Source organism: Ipomoea triloba, chromosome 5 (assembly GCF_003576645.1).
Source record: "Ipomoea triloba cultivar NCNSP0323 chromosome 5, ASM357664v1".
NCBI lineage: Eukaryota > Viridiplantae > Streptophyta > Magnoliopsida > Solanales > Convolvulaceae > Ipomoea > Ipomoea triloba.
Genome location: NC_044920.1, coordinates 11,965,367 through 11,983,947, shown reverse-complemented (window position 1 = coordinate 11,983,947; position 18,581 = coordinate 11,965,367). Strand labels below are relative to the sequence as shown.

Here is an 18,581-nt window from a genome sequence, read left to right as displayed (position 1 = left end):
CTATATGGACATAAATATAACATATACATGCATATCCAAGCTATGAACATGTATAAAAAAATATTTCCAAAGCTCAAAAACACCATATTTCAACCAAAAATCAATTATCCAAATTCAAGTGACTAATTCCAACTTAAGGGAATTCCTTACCTTTGTAGAAACCTTTAAACCGTACTTAGTTGATGGTGCCTTCCTTGGGTTCCTTCACCAAAGATCCTAGTAAAACACCATAATATAATGTTTCCATAAATCTTAAGTTCAAGCTTAAGTCTTAGAAGGGATTGATCCGAACAAAACCGAAGTTCTTACCTAGAGTTGAGCTCTTGGAATTGAAGAAATGCCTAAGGTGTTCTTGGATCACAATGGAAGACTAAGCTAAAATAATTCTCTTCTTCTTCCCCTAAGTGTGTCTCACGAAAATGAGAGAGAGAGAGATGATCATGTGATCTTGTGTGATATTGTTCTTGAAGACCAAGTAACAAGTGCAACTAGGCCATACCTTCATTAATGCTTCATTAATTGCTCAATCCAAGCTTAGATTTACTTGCCACATGTCAACACTCCATGAAGTCCTTACAAGATCTCAAATCTAATTGGCCAGTTTATGCTTAAATCAGATGAATGTTCGGAGGATTATAACTTAATTCGGGAAAATTCTAATACCAAAATTATCGTAAAAATATTCCCGTCGCAAATCACCAATTTTGGAAATTTTCCGGTAATCCGCCAAATCTAGGTTCAGAGTCCGTAACAATTTATCCCTTACAGTCCATTTAAGATCTTCCTTGAACTAACTAGAAATTCAGGCTTGATCGTATGATACTTAATAATCCCAATTCTAGAAAATTCGAACTGAATCTATATCCTTAAAATTTCTCGGTTCGAGACCGGTACGTAGTTCGCAGCTTATTGATAACTAATCCAAAAATTATTTTCGAGCACCAAACAGTCTTCTCTTAAATGTCATAGCTTAAAAAAAAATTTATATCACTATTCTCGAATTTTAACTATGCCGTAAAAACCGAGGGGTTACACAAATTACGTCTCTGCTTCCGACCTATCCATCAGGACAAGGAAAAGCTCTATAAGGCTCTGGTTGATGCGTTGTTATTTGTCCAAGGAATATAAACGTGTTGCCATCAACCAACAAACACTGACATGCTTATTCCATGACTCCAAGGTATATATTGCATTTATACACTTTTTTTACAGCATTGAATTTTTGTGATATTGGATTAATACTATAATTTAAACTCATACTATAATTTAGACTCATACTCATACTATATCGGTTGAATGTTTTATTTCAGAATACTGAATTTATGTTGTATGTTAGACAATCATACTTCAATATACATCACAAAATTTAATCACATAATGGATTTGTTATCTACAAAATATAATCACAAAATGAATTTGTTACTCATAGAATATAAAATTTATATTATTTATTTATTAATATTGGGATTAATACTATATTGTAGACTTATACTATAATTTAGACTCATACTCATAGTATATTGGTTAAATGGTTTATTTTAGAATACTGAATTTTTGCTTTATGTTGTATGTTGTATATTAGCCAATCAAACTTCAATATACATCACAGAATATAATCACATAATGAATTTGTTATCCACAAAATATAATCACATATATAATGAATTATTACTATTTTTTAGTATATTCATGATAGAAAAGGATATAAAATTTATAATATTTATTAATTAATTAATATTAATATTTATGGGTGATTCTCTAAGGGATTTTGTATTCATTTACAAATTTCTAAAGAATTTGTCAAACAATTCAACAAACTCTTGAAGAAAGGGAAAATCTATAATATTCACAATTTTGTTGTGCAAACACCTCTCGCATGAGGTTTAAGTCGTGCGAACAAAAGTACATTATGAAAACGAATAATGACACTTTGATTAGCGTTACGGATCAAGATGATTCTGATTTTTCCAAAGACATGTTTAAACTCAAGGATTTTGAGTGTTGAAGGCTCCCGGAGGTGTTGATAGCAACCAAGTAATTTTTAATTACAATTTTGTTCTACCTCATGCAATAAAATTTTTTTAGCCTTGATTTTTTAATAGTTATTTTCAACCAGGGCATAACACCACTGGAAGCTACATATTCGACAAATCCAGAAGTCATCTCCGTTGATGAAACCACTCCTGAGCAGTAGTCTTTGAAGAGAATAAACATGAATTGTTCATCATCTTCAAAGAATTTGAAAAAGCCTAAGATTGAACCCAAGGCATGATAGCCTTGGTTGTTTTGTTTTCGATTTACCACAAACAATATTTATTTGAGTTTCAGTTCTTCTTAGTTTGACTGGACTAATTAAATGCTTAACATATGGATTAATTAACTCATGTTTTCTTAAGGGAAACGGTAAAGGAAGGAAAAACTACAAAATGTACTAATTAACTCATATTTTATTTATTTATTTATTTTTTATAAAATGACAAAATTGTTATATATCTAGACAAAAAACATATGTTCCATACAAATGATTTAAGATAAGAATTGATTCCTATAACGTAGTTGCTAGAGAACAAGTACATTTGCCCAATTTATAAAAATCTTAAATAATGATATATAAAATCTCCAAAGTTACAACACCGCATGCATAGATCTACACATTAGCTATTAATTTGAGCAATTATTTGCTCAAAACTCAAGCAATAATAACATAAAAAAAATGATCCAAAACATATCTTCAATTGCACTATATAATATTTGATGTTCTAATTTAAATAATTATATATCGATCCAAATATTTTTAATATATTATAACAAATTCATTCCGTGCATCGCACGGGCGAAAATACTAGTTCATATAAAAGTATTACATTTTTTTAAAAATATATTTTTTTTAGTGTTACTCTATTATAATGTAGTATCTGTTCATAACTACTTTCTCAACTTACTAAAACACAAAAGAGTCAATATCATCTCTACTGAGGCTCAAACCCATGGCTTCCTATTTGGGAGAGTCATTTTGTGTCACTAGACCACCAATTAGGGGTGTAAACAAATCAAATAATTTTGATTCGATTCGTGATTCGAATTCGAATAGTTATATTCGAATTCGAATATTTCGAATACGAATCCGAATTCGAATACACATTTTGATTCAAATGTTATTCAAATCCAAATACAAATCAGGATAGATTCGATTCGAATAGTATTCGAATATTCGAATATATATATCTACTATACTAATAAGAGCCAAAGAGAGTTAGGCCTAAAATGGGTAGAAAAATGGCGGTCAAATTATTTAATCAAATGGATGGTTCAGATGAATTCATTAATCAAATAGATGGTTAAGATAATTCAAATTAATATTATTCATAGAGATTACCTAATTTAACCTTACTTTTATGATTATCCGTTAAGTTTTCTATTAAATATTCTCTTCTCCGTTAATATTCCGTTAACTTTTAACTTACCCATTAATTCCTATAAGAAAGGTCTTAGGTTCGAACCTCATCTCAATCAAATTTGACATAATTAAGTTTCTCACTCTATTTACTCTTATTAAATTAAATAAATTAGTAGCTACAACAAAAAATGATACATATGTATTTTTTAAAATTTAGAATTATGTGTCTACAATACCTTTATTTGAAAAAATTATTCATTATCAAAAAATTAAATTAAATAAGAGAAATAATTTCATTAGCTATATTGTCTTTATTTTCTCTCATGCAAAGATTCTTTACATTCAAATTTATCAATTGATATTCATTATATTGTCCATTATCTTATTTTTACAATATCGTGTAATTAAATATCAAAGTTATAGTACAAAATAATGTTATATATTTATTTACCAAGTATTTTATTAATACTATGAAAAAAATTTTAAAATAATTTGAAGCTAATTATATTAACTACTTGGGGATTGGTTGACAAAGAGAGTACTCAAATAACCCAACAAATTGAAGCGGAATCGCTCTATTTTACTCTTATTGAATTAAATAAATTAATAGTTACACCAAAAAATGATACATATGTATTTCTTTAATACCATGAAAAAAATAAAAAAGAATAGTTTGAAACTAATCATATTAACTACTTGGGGGATTTGTTGACAATGAAAGTACTCAAATAACACATTACCCAGCAAATTGAAGCGAGAAACTACCTTTTAATATCTTTGGAATATATAATATTTTAAATTTTCAAATTTTTATTAATTTATTTAATCTTTTTTCTTAAACTATGGATTTCTTTATCCACAATAACTTATTCAATAATAATGGTTGAACCAAATGAACCCCAAGCAGAACACCTAAAGGAAAGTCTATAGCTCCTATATCATAATCTCATTGCATGACGTTGTCATCTATGCTACCAACAATAACCGAATTGCAAATAACACACTACCAACTAAAAGGAAGAGAACAAATAGTAAAGATGAAGACAATGACAATGTTACTCAAAAGAGAATTAAGAACACTTAGAAAAATTCAAATGAAAAGTATTATTTATTTAGACTATCATTTTTTAGACCAAATATTTAGACTATCGATTTTACAAGGTTGCAAACATTTATTTTAGTAATAATTATAATGAATTTTCTATATTATCTTGGATTTATATACTTTGAGTTAGATATTTAAATTAAAAAATTCGACATTCAATTACCAATATAATGTATAAACTTCTCCTATATAATCTTGCATTGATATATTTTCAAATATTTATTTAAATATAAACATTGGGCATTAACCCATTCGCGCAATGCGCGTATAAAACTAGTATATATATATATATATATATATATATATATATATATATATATATATATAAAGAAACTAAATTAGTAAAGGCATAAACCCTAAGCTAAAATAAAAGTGAGAGCAGCCGCTTAAGTGCTTCACCCTTCAATCTTCCCAATAATCGAAATTTTTGTTATATTTTATCTTAATTTATTGAAAAATTTAGAAAAAAAAATAAGATAGTCATTTCGAATTCGAATATTCGAGTCGTATCGAATATATTCGAATAAATTGGTCGAATTGAATACGAATTGAAATTTAGGATTCGAACACTAAACGAATTCAAATTCGAATACTCATCAAAATAATTGTAACACCCCAATTTTCTCAACTTGGATTTATTACAAAATCCCTAATAATACAATACATTGCGGAAGCGTCTAACCAGCAGAAAACTGGGTGTTACCGCCACGCTTAGGTATCTCTCCTATACCCAAACGCTAAGGCTAAACTTACAACCTCAAATAACCATGTCAACATACAAATATGTACGTATGGAAATAATTATTCCAGGGTGTCTATTCTAGGATAGGGTAGTCCTCAACCTCAACTTCCATCCTATTCAGAGCTCATCGGGCTTCAGGAGCCTATACTAGACAACATCTGTAAACACATCGAAGTGTAGTTAGCGCGACGGCTAAGTAAGGAAATCCATTGTCACTCGAAAGTAAACAAAGGTTTCAAAACAACATAATACTCAGAAAATTGTAGCTTTTCCCATAAGTTGAAAATCTACCTGTAACCATATTATCAATAAAAGAAAGTATAGCAGAGTATACGAGTTAAATCATGTAAAGTTTTCTCAGTTAAATACAATGGCATAACTGCCGCTCAAAACATTTTTATGTCCTTTCACACAAGTTTGCAAAACTTTCATTTCCGAGAATTTCCATCATTTAACTCAAAATAGAGAGTTTAACAACACACACTTTACTGTTCAGAACTCGTGACATTTTATTCTGCGATCTAGTAACGGAGTAACTAGATCTTTCATAGTTAGTAAAATTACTTAGTTTCTCTCTGGATAAGTGTAGGGTGATCTTAGAACGTTTTCAAGAACCTCGGGCCACGGCACTCATGCCTCCCGCAGGTCAAACATCTCAATAACTTCGGGGCCCCGGCTCACAAGCTTCCCGCGAAGTCAAACATCTCAATAACTTTGGGGCCCCGGCTCACAAGCCTCCCGCAAAGTCAAACATTTCACTAACTTCTGGGCCCCGGCTCACAAGCCTCCCAAGAAGTCAAACATCTCGATAACTTTCGGGCCACGGCTCCCGCAGGACTCCCGTAAAGTCAAACACTTCAATAACTTTGGGACCACGGCTCCCGCAGGCCTCCCACAAAGTCAAACATTTCACTAACTTCCGGGCCCCGGCTCACAAGCCTCCCAAGAAGTCAAACATTTCACTAACTTCCGGGCCCCGGCTCACAAGCCTCCCAAGAAGTCAAACATCTCGATAACTTTCGGGCCACGGCTCCCGCAGGTCTCCTTTAAAGTCAATCATTTCAATAACTTTGGGGCCACAGCTCCCGCAAACCTCCCACAAAGTCAAACATTTCACTAACTTCCAGGCCCCGGCTCACAAGCCTCCCAAGAAGTCAATGTCTCAACANCCGGCTCACAAGCCTCCCAAGAAGTCAAACATCTCGATAACTTTCGGGCCACGGCTCCCGCAGGTCTCCTTTAAAGTCAATCATTTCAATAACTTTGGGGCCACAGCTCCCGCAAACCTCCCACAAAGTCAAACATTTCACTAACTTCCAGGCCCCGGCTCACAAGCCTCCCAAGAAGTCAATGTCTCAACAACATTATCCAGAAACTAAGGTTTTCAAACATTCTTACATCTTTGGGTTTAATTAGTATATTTGTGTGATGACTCACACGATCATACTTATCCAAATGTGTTTCCAAAATACACATACTTGTTAATGATTTTTCACCATGAAAATCCAAGTGACAAGAGTCACATTTATTTCTTAAAAATACAATTTTTCCCCAAGTTAATGAACATAATTTACAAAAATAATATTTGAGCTTTCAAAAATTGACTCGGTTGCCCGTAGGCCTTCCAAACACCATAACACTCGGGAGCAAAAACATTGGGGAAAAATTCGGTCGAAAACGAGTCCGCGACGCGCTGGTTCGGCATTTGTCGCCGAAATCTAGACGCCACGGACGCGCAGCGGACGCGCGTCCGTGGTTGCGTCCGGCCTTTCGGTCGTGACGCCGAAGCCTTCTTCCGCGATGGACGCGCGGTGGACGCGCGTCCACTGCCGCGTCCATCCGATTCTGCCCACTTCGGGCCATGAGAACGGGGTTGTAACGTCCCGATTTTCCACCATTTTCACAAGCATAAGCCTATATGGACATAAACACAACATATACATGCATAAAGTAACTATGAACATGAATATAAAAATTACCAAAAATCCAAAGTGTAGTTTCTTGAGTTAACTTGTAGATCCATAAACTTAACACGTAATTTTTAAATAAAAATCCTAGTCCCATAATTTACTAGCATTTGAACACCTTCAAGTGACTAAACCAACTTAAGGGATTCCTTACCTCCCAAGTAGATCTTTTTAAACCGTAGAAAGATGGTGATCTACTCCTTCAAACCTTTCACCGAAGATCCTAAACAAAATCACCATAACAACAATATTTCCAAGAATTCTTAGCTTACAATAAGTTATGCGAAAGGATTCTAGTCTTTTAACCGAATAAAATCCAAAGTCTTACCTAGGATGGAAGAACTTGGTGAAGAACTTGGCTATGGAGTTCTTGAACAAAGAATGAAGATGAAGATGAGATCTATTTTCTCTCTCCTTTCCCTTAATATTTTCGGCCAAGATGAAAGAAATGCAAGACTTGGAGATCAATTTGCTTAGCTAGCTTATCCCACACTCTTCCCATTAATTAATTATTTATTNCCGCAGGCCTCCCACAAAGTCAAACATTTCACTAACTTCCGGGCCCCGGCTCACAAGCCTCCCAAGAAGTCAAACATCTCGATAACTTTCGGGCCACGGCTCCCGCAGGTCTCCTTTAAAGTCAATCATTTCAATAACTTTGGGGCCACAGCTCCCGCAAACCTCCCACAAAGTCAAACATTTCACTAACTTCCAGGCCCCGGCTCACAAGCCTCCCAAGAAGTCAATGTCTCAACAACATTATCCAGAAACTAAGGTTTTCAAACATTCTTACATCTTTGGGTTTAATTAGTATATTTGTGTGATGACTCACACGATCATACTTATCCAAATGTGTTTCCAAAATACACATACTTGTTAATGATTTTTCACCATGAAAATCCAAGTGACAAGAGTCACATTTATTTCTTAAAAATACAATTTTTCCCCAAGTTAATGAACATAATTTACAAAAATAATATTTGAGCTTTCAAAAATTGACTCGGTTGCCCGTAGGCCTTCCAAACACCATAACACTCGGGAGCAAAAACATTGGGGAAAAATTCGGTCGAAAACGAGTCCGCGACGCGCTGGTTCGGCATTTGTCGCCGAAATCTAGACGCCACGGACGCGCAGCGGACGCGCGTCCGTGGTTGCGTCCGGCCTTTCGGTCGTGACGCCGAAGCCTTCTTCCGCGATGGACGCGCGGTGGACGCGCGTCCACTGCCGCGTCCATCCGATTCTGCCCACTTCGGGCCATGAGAACGGGGTTGTAACGTCCCGATTTTCCACCATTTTCACAAGCATAAGCCTATATGGACATAAACACAACATATACATGCATAAAGTAACTATGAACATGAATATAAAAATTACCAAAAATCCAAAGTGTAGTTTCTTGAGTTAACTTGTAGATCCATAAACTTAACACGTAATTTTTAAATAAAAATCCTAGTCCCATAATTTACTAGCATTTGAACACCTTCAAGTGACTAAACCAACTTAAGGGATTCCTTACCTCCCAAGTAGATCTTTTTAAACCGTAGAAAGATGGTGATCTACTCCTTCAAACCTTTCACCGAAGATCCTAAACAAAATCACCATAACAACAATATTTCCAAGAATTCTTAGCTTACAATAAGTTATGCGAAAGGATTCTAGTCTTTTAACCGAATAAAATCCAAAGTCTTACCTAGGATGGAAGAACTTGGTGAAGAACTTGGCTATGGAGTTCTTGAACAAAGAATGAAGATGAAGATGAGATCTATTTTCTCTCTCCTTTCCCTTAATATTTTCGGCCAAGATGAAAGAAATGCAAGACTTGGAGATCAATTTGCTTAGCTAGCTTATCCCACACTCTTCCCATTAATTAATTATTCTTAGCTAGCTTATCCCACACTCTTCCCATTAATTAATTATTTATTACCATGTGGTCCCACACTCTTCCCATTAATTAATTATTTATTACCATGTGGTACCACACTCTTCCCATTAATTAATTATTTATTACCATGTGGTAAATAATTCTTCCCATTAATTAATTATTTATTACCATGTGGTAAATAATGATGCCACTTGTCAAATTATTTATTACCATGTGGTAAATAATGATGCCACTTGTCAAAATTCCATGGTGTGCCTTGTAGAATAAGACTCCTTTGCCAGTTAGGGATTAAATCAAATAAAAGTTCGGAGGATTATAACTTAATTCGGGAAAATTCTAACACCAAAATTATCCTAAAAATAATCCCGTCATTAACCGCTAAAATTGGGAACTTTTCGGTATCTCGCGAAATACAGGTACAAAGGTCCGTAACAATTTCACTCTTACAGTCCGTTTAAATTCTCACTTGAACTGAGTAGGAAGTTCACGCTTAATCGTATCATACTCAATAATCCATTTTCTAGGAAAATTCGAACTGTATATAAATCCTTAAAATTTTTACGGTTCGCGACCGGTACGTAGATCGTAGCTTATTAATAACTAGCCTCTCTAAAAAAATCCTTCTGAAGAACCGAGAGATCATCTCATAAATGTCATAGCCTAAAAATATTTTTTTCGAACCCGTAAACTTATCGGAAAAGATGAGGGGTTACAATAATCGAATTCGAATCGAATACTGAAGTATTTGACTCGATTCGATTCGTTTACACCCCTACCACCAGTTGCTTATTGTGGTGATTTTAGTGAGAGAAATTAGCAGTATAGATTAAATGCCTTAAATATCCAAATCTAAAGCTGGACCAACTGTAATTTTTTTTTTTCTTTCCATTATTGCATATTTATTGGAGATGGAGACAAACAACATTTTAAAAAAATGTTTCATTTATCATTTAACCATAAAATCTTAACAAAAGCATCTGCCAGCTAACATATCATGCATCAGAAATGTGAAATGCTAGCTGCTGACTAATGTCGAATGGATCATCAAAAGTGGTGCATACATCACACAACACACATGTCCCCGCCCTATTTTTTTTTCCCCTTAGGATAATTATGTTTTGAATTTTGATTTTTGATTTTTTTTTTCTCGTGAGGTTAGTTTCATATATGATTAAATGAACGTAATATCACAATACTTAAAATAAATAAATTTATAACTAACCACCTTATAATGAAAGATTGATATGTAAAAATTTTCAGAAGTTTACTCATCATTCATATTAAGAAAATGGTTATAGACTTATTTGTTTACCACAAATAATCTATTGGATTAGATACATTATACAAAAATTTTATCATTGCAATAAATATATATAGTATTTGTTTTCTCTTTTCACTCTTTATTCATTTGGGACATTAAAATTATCTTTATCTAACACCACAATCTTAATAATTGGAAATTACATATAATGTATAAGGTTGCTTTCTCCTCCATCTCCACCGCTACCGGTCGTTGCTTTTTATTTTCGCACTGTTGTTTCCCTTTGCTTTGTTTTATTGGTTTAATTTTGTTTGCAGTTTTTGTGTTTTTCCTCTCGTTGTTTTGACAAGTTTCTTCCTCTCGTTTACTTGGCGAGTTCTTTTTTCTTAATGCGTGAAACAATAAAACTAGTCATAGCATACGTAATCTCATCCTGGGTGACAAACATGACAATGAGAAAGAGACTCCTATGAACTATGATATGCAGTTCAGTCCAATGGAGATATTGTCAATGGATAGAAGAATGGCGATGGAGATATTGTCAATGGATAGAAGAATGGAAATAGATACTCAGGTGGTGTGCAAGACTATTCAACTAGTCTCAGTCTTTGGTACGTTTGACCAAATCATTAAAGAAGCTTTAAGTTCGTTCAAAGAATTCAGCTTCAAATTTGTGAAACAGTCTGCGAATCAAGTTTTCTATGCTAGGGAAGTTGTTTCTATGTCTGACTGTAAGGAATGTTTGACCATTCCATCGATCTTTATTGTAAACGTTTCATCCTATGATTAATGAATTAGCTTCTTTATTTTCAAAAAAAAAATCCTAATAAATCATATTCAACATTCAACCATTTATTATATTATCAAATATATAATTATAGGGGAAATGCAGTTTTAGTCCCTCAATTGTTCTTTGCTAGCCTTTTTAGTTACTAGCTTTTTACCATTGCATTATACACCCCTAACTATTCAAAAAAGTTACAGTTTTAATCATTGAAGCAACAAAACTATTAAACTCTATTAAATTTTTACTTTGTTTTTTGAAGAGTCAGGGTGTATATTACAACAGTAAATAATTATGGACTAAAACCGCTAGAAAGAAACAATTGTGGGACTAAAATTGTATTTTTTCATAATTATATGTAGTTGAATAATAAATTACTTAATTTTGTTGAAATGCAAATAAATAAAAGAAAAAAATATTAACTCTATTTTAACCATTGTAATATTTGAGCTAAAAGTTTATATATACCAATAGTATAAAAAATTATGCAATTAAAATATATTAATTAGACAATAAATTTCAACACAGAACACATAGAAAGAAAAAAATTATTAACAAATCCTTAGTGCATCTCCAATTAGATGAGAAAGAGGGTAAGGTGGGGATGCCGGGAAGGGGGGGGGGGGACGAGAGAGAGAGAGAGAAAGAGGGAGAAAGAAGGGGATACGGGGTGGAGATGAGAGAAGTAAGATACCCTAGATAAATTGTTATCTCTAGAGCATGTTGCTCCAAGTGTGTGGTGTGTGGCAGGCACGTGCATGCCAATCATGTGCATGTATGCGGCCACACACTAAAGCTAATTGCATTCATTTTTTTTGTTGGTGAGGGACAATATATTTATAAAACAAATATAAAAGATAGCCTTAACGACTATTTTGCTGTTGAGGCTGCAAAAGAATTTCATTTACCCTCAACGGTCATTTGACAATTGAAATTCGTTTAATTATTATTACTAATTTGCTCTCAACCGTCATTTGACCGTTGGGATTTGTTTAACTATTATTACTAATTTTTCCTCAATGGTCATTTGATTGTTGGGATTTGTTTAATTATTTCTATTTCTACCTTTATATATATTCTAACTCTAAGGGCTCGTTTGGTTCGCGGAAAATATTTGAAGGGAAGTGGAAGTGAAATTTCGTGGAAAAGTAATTACCAGGAAAATAAATTATGTTGTTTAGTTGGTGGAAAAGAAATTGTTGGGAAGATAAATTATGTTGTTTGGTTGGATTTAAAATGGTAAGGAATAATGTGTATAAAGACCTATATGTCCCTACAAATTAATAAAAGTATTAATAATTAGAAAATAACACAAAGGGTAAATTTGTCCAATCATACCAATTTTTCTTCCCATCCTCCATGGAAAACAAAATCCTTGGTCCAACCAAGGATTTTGTTTTCCTCAAATTTGAGGAATTCATTTTCCATTGGAAAATGAATTCCATGAACCAAACATCACAAAACAATATTTTCCTCCACTTTAAAGAAAACAACTTCCATGGAAAATATTTTCCACCCAACCAAACATACCCTAAGATTTCCTCTACACTTATATTTCCTCTCAAATTTTCTCTACAAATCTATTTCTTCTCAATATGTCGTCAGATAGGGAAAAAGAAAATTCAAAGCCCAAGCGGGAATGCAAAGGGAAAGTGGGAACTTTCGAACCCAATGTCGACCATAAGCCAGGGCAACGAAATGATAAATACCAATTGTTATACCCTACACCACGGTGCACATAGCAATGTGCACCGTGGGACTAAACGGCGCCGTTCCACTAAGTGATGGGACGGACGCCGTTTAGTCCATCCAATCACCGTTATTATTATTTTTTTTTTAATTAAAGTATATAAGCGATGGAGAGTCTTCCTTAACAAGCTTCCGACTCTCTCGCTCCACTCACTGCACTCCCACTGCACTTCGACCAAGCAAGCAACACTCTCAAGCAAAAGCAAAACACAAACGATTCACACCAGAACTCAAGAACATCAGGACAAATACGCATTGATCAACAACAAATACACATCTTCATCGACTATCAAGAACACACGGAACTAAAAGGTAAATATTTAACAAACATTGTTGATCAACGACATTGTGAAAAAAAAAAAACATAATGTTTGTATTCTGTGTATTATTGTTGAATTTGGGTTATTGAAACTAGGCTTTATATTCTGTGCATTATTGTTAACAACTTTGTGTATATTAGCATATCATTCTGTGTATACAAGGATGTTACCATCCCACATTGTTGATTCCAATTTTCCAACATTCTTGGTGATTGATAATAATGAGAAGTATATTCTGTGTATTTTTGTTAATGAGTTTGTGTATTTGTGTTAATGTGTTTGTGTATTCTTCTTACTGACTCTGTTTATTCTAGCATTTTATCCACATTGTTGGTTTGAGATTATTGATACTAGGGCTTAGATTCTGTGTATTAGTGTTAAAGACTTTGTGTATTTTAGCATATCATTCTGTGTATACAATAATGTTACCATCCCACATTGTTGATTCCAAAGTTTCCAACATTCTTGGTGATTGATAATAATGAGAAGTATATTCTGTGTATTGTTGTTAATGAGTTTGTGTATTCTTGTTAATGTGTTTGTGTATTCTTCTTACTGACTCTGTTTATTCTAGCATTTTATCCACATTGTTGTGTTGAGGTTATTTATACTAGGGCTTAGATTCTGTGTATTAGTGTCAAAGACTTTGTGTATTGTAGCATGTCATTCTGTGTATTCTAGCATGTTAATTCTGTCTTTTCTATTATGTGACAGCAATGTCAAGTTCTGATAAAAGCGATCAAGTCCTGGCAACTGCCTTACAAAGAAGAAAGAGGAAGAGAGATAGTGCAGCTACGTCAAAACCACAAACAGAAGACAGGCAAAAAAAATAGAGAAAGAAGCCTGCAACAAAACAAACAAAGAAGGGGAAGGAAGTAGTAGAAGACAAACCAAAACCAAAGAAATACTTTACTGTTCGAACAACTCCCAAGCAGTTGTTCACCCTTGTCAGTAGTTTAACCGAGGATCAGCATCAAGCTGTAAAGGATATAGGATTTGGATCACTACTGGACATCAAGCTGACTCACTGTGATGGTGTGCTAATCAAGCACATATTAAAGAAGATGGACATAGAACGATGCTCCATTGAAATTGGAGATGGTGATGATGAGCTGTGTTTGTCGGAGGATGATGTACAGTCTACACTTGGACTCCCGCGTGGCAAAATCCCTGTCGTCGAGGGCACTTCTAGTAATGAGACTGAAGGATTCAATGCTTTGGTCAGGGATTGGAGACTGAGATGGGGGGTAGAGAAGGGAACCCCAACAACCACTGAAATGCTAAACAAGATTGTCGAGAGACAAGACAGTGGTGACATGTTCAAGCGTGACTTTGTCATCTTCGTGGTTACAACACTGATAAGGGGCTACAAGAACACCTTCTGCAATTACAGGATTCTATACTCACTGCAAGATGTGAGTAAAATCAAAGAACTGAATTGGTGTGCTTACACCATAAAGAGCCTGCTAGACACTGCAGAGGCTTGGAAATCAAACAATGATTCCTCATACAGTGGCCCTGCAACTTTCCTGATGGTATGCAATACTAACTTATTCTTATAATTCTATAAATTATTGAATAAAATGCCTTACTTGAGTCTGTGTATTCTATGTGTACTCTGTTAAAGGTTTCTGTGTATTCATGTTCACATTCTGTGTATTACTGAGTAAAATTCTGTGTATTGTAGTTATTCATTATGTGTATTCACTTATATATCTCTGTGCATGGTCCTAAATACTAAACCATAAGTCATAGATCATAACCACAAAATGTTTGTTCTAATCTTTTATTTTTTTTTCTTAATTCTTTGAAGCTTTCTTACCTTGATCGAGTCCAGATCAGAGGGCTTGTTCTCACACAAAACCCTCCAACAATTAGAGAATGGACAACAAAAGACATTAAAGCAACGCTTAAAATGCATAGGAAAACAGGGAAGTATGGTAGAGGAAAAGTGATTGACAGAAGGCCAATGCTTGAGGAGGAAGTGACTCATAAACCAATTGAGTCTAAAACTGTGCAACGAGTTACTGACTCCCTGAAGAAAATGAGTTCTAGCATTGCAAAGTTTGGAGAAGTCATGGCTGGAATTGGAACCAACAATTCAGCAACTGAAATCATAAAGAACACTTTTGTCAACTTCTCCTAAACTGTCAATCCAACACCAAGTCCAAATCCAAGCCCACCGGTCCCACCCGAGAGTCTGCTAAAGGATGATGATGTCTTCAATGAGCCAAGCTTCTTAGAGGCAGTCGCTGAACTTGAAGCTGCATTCTATGCAACCATGAGGAACATCTCTCCTGAAATCCATGCACCTTCTTTCCAGCTGTTAACTCCGACACCATCACCACCACATTCTGAAGATCAACAGGCAGCAACAACATCACCAGCAGAAACAACAGCAGCAGCAGCAGCAGCACCAAAAACAACAGCAGCAACATCGCATGCACCACCAACAGCAACCCCATCCCCAAGAAGGCGATCACAGAGAGGAAAATCAGCCCAGCCTACACTGGAGAAGACCCCACCACCAACAACACAGAGAGAACAACAAAGAGAAGCAACAGCGTCTCCAAAATCTCCCGAGATAGCAACCATGCTGGAATCATTGGTTGAAAATATTTCTAGAGTGCCTACAGAGCAACAGCAAGTAGCCCCATCTGCTTCAATACCATCTGCTACAACATTGCTGACAGAAACACCAACAACACCAAAAACACAAGCTGACCTTGAATTTGAAAGGTATACACCTATGCTTATAACACTTTATAATTTACTAATACTTGTGCTTATATTCTGTGTATCTTGTTGAGTGGGTCTGTGTATTCTAACATTTCATTCTGTATATTCTGTATACTAAAATTTTTATTCTGTAATTCACTTAGACTATATATTCTGTGTATTACATCGTAGTATTTTGTGTATTACATGCTATCATTCTGTGTATTGACTATTATATTTCTGTGTATACACAGCATCCTTGCAGAGTCTGAAGAGGAAATTGAAGATGTCCACACAAAGAAAAGACCACAAAGAAAGTTGAAACAACTTCCTCTGGCCTTACGCTCACCATATTGGGCACAAAACAGAACAAAGTTGACAAACATTTCAGCTAAACAAAAAATCTTTTCAGACTACGCATTCTTGTCTTGTGGTGGTCAATATTCAATGAAGTAAGTTCCATTTTGATAACTTTTACTAGACATACATCATATTACTTAACATGTTATTTTCTTATGATTAATCTATATTTTATTTTGTGTAGTGATATGCTCTACATAGGGAACAATTTGGTTGCTAACCGGGAGGATTTCATGTCATTGGCATCCGGTTATGTATCTACCAACATTGTGCAAATTTGGTGCCAACTGATGAGTTTACTGGACATGAGAAGATCAATTGACAAGCCAAAAAGGGTTTTCTTCTCAGAAATTGTTTTTGTAAGTAAACATTTTACTCTAAACTTTTTTTTTTCTTTCCTTTATTCATACCAATGCATTGTATAACAAGAAAAAAAAAACAAATTTTTGCAGATGACGTTGGAAAGTGCAACAAATTTGCATAGTAAAAGTGCTGCCTCAAAGGCGATTTTGAAAGAATTCTGCGGAGCAATTGATCACCAACTCGAATCGATTTCTCTTGATATCAGTGATGCCAGTCTTGTAAGTACAAAATAACTATACCTTAATTATTTAAATTCTGTATATTATTCATTTGAATTGTCCATATAACACAAACTGATTTGTTTTTTCTGACTACTCTTAACAGGTATTCTTTAGTATCCTCAGGCACCAACATTTTTACTTGTTGTGCTTTAATTTCTTGACATCCAGACTTCAAATAATTGACAACAGGCCTATTCCTGAAGGAATTAAAGCACAAGACAAGTATGAAGGTTGCCCGGAGAAACTAGTAAGAAATCTTATCTCTATTAAATTCTGTGTATCCTACTGAGTGAGTCTGTGTATTCTAACATTTCATTCTATGTATTCTGTATATTACAAAGTATATTCTGTATATGACTTAGACTACATATTCTGTGTATTACATGCTGTGATTCTGTGTATTCTGTCATACTAATTACACACAACTATATCGATATTCTACAGTTGATTGCCTTCACTAAGTATCTCGCAACAAAGAAGATTGCACTTGCAAAGAAGATGAAAACAATGAGAGTGCAATACGTGCAAATGCCTTGGCAAAATGAAGAAAATGCTGTAGACTGTGCCATATACTCGATGAGGCATATGCAGACTTACACAGGCACATCAATAGAAGACTGGAATGCAGGACTCACTGGAGGCCCTGAAGATGTGAGTATAAAACTATTCTTTCAACTTTCTTCCATATTAAAATATTTAACAATTCATTTCTAATTAATTTTGCATTCTATTTTTGCAGAATACATTCCTCACATCACTGAGAGCTAAATATGCCGCAACCATACTCATGTCAGAATGGAATACCCTTCTACCAGAGGTGACAAATGCAGCCAAAGAAATCTACAAACAATCAAAGTGACCGTGTTTGTAAAGATGTTGATTCCTGTAAACTGAAATTGAAACAAGTATCTGAGATGTGTTCTTTATTTTGGAAACTACTCTAACTCTGAAATGAAAAAAAGCTTTTGTCACATCTTATATTATAGGGTGTCATATCTATTAAGTTTATTCTGTTGATTACAAAACGTATTCCAAGAATGACTTCAATTATATATTATGTGTATTACGCGATAACATTATGTGTATTACATGCTGTCCTTCTGTGCATTCAGTTAATGGTAACCCATACCTCTAAGACTAAACCTTAACCCCTAAAACCATAACACATAATAATATTCTGTGTATTACATAGTAATATTCTGTGTATTATTGACTTCAACTCTGTGTATTCAACAATATATCTGTATACATAGTACTGGGTGCTAAACCCTAAACCCTAATGCTAAACCCTGGCTTCCACCTCTATCTTCTAACTCTAAAAACATATTACAGAGTGCAATTCATATTCTGTGTTTTCGGCAGTACTGTTCTGTGTATTACATAGTATCACTCTGTGTATTACAGAGTGCAATATAAAGAAATAACACCAAATGGTTTCTGTTGTTTTGGTAAACTAACAAACATTAAGACACACTCTAATTGTCCTCTTGATTTGAATTTGACCTAAAATGACAAAAAGTTGAACCTCCAGACATTGGATGCACCAGGTATCCATTACTAGCAATATTAGAAATAGCATCTTCAACTTGAGACTGCCCCACCGATTTTGTTTTAGATGCAGCTATATGAGCAAACTGCTTTGGACCCCTTGCTTTATTGTATTTCTTTTCAATCACACTAGTCACCCTCCTATTGCGTACCCCTTTCAACCG

The 18,581-nt window shown here is 34.4% G+C and overlaps 1 long non-coding RNA gene across 1 annotated transcript; it reads left to right on the top strand.

Moving 5' to 3' along the window:
* Window positions 1–17,398: 17,398 nt before the first annotated feature.
* Window positions 17,399–17,765, top strand: LOC116019088. Its single transcript, XR_004098664.1, has 2 exons — window positions 17,399–17,520; window positions 17,609–17,765. It is a non-coding gene; the product is annotated as an uncharacterized LOC116019088 (long non-coding RNA).
* Window positions 17,766–18,581: the final 816 nt, after the last annotated feature.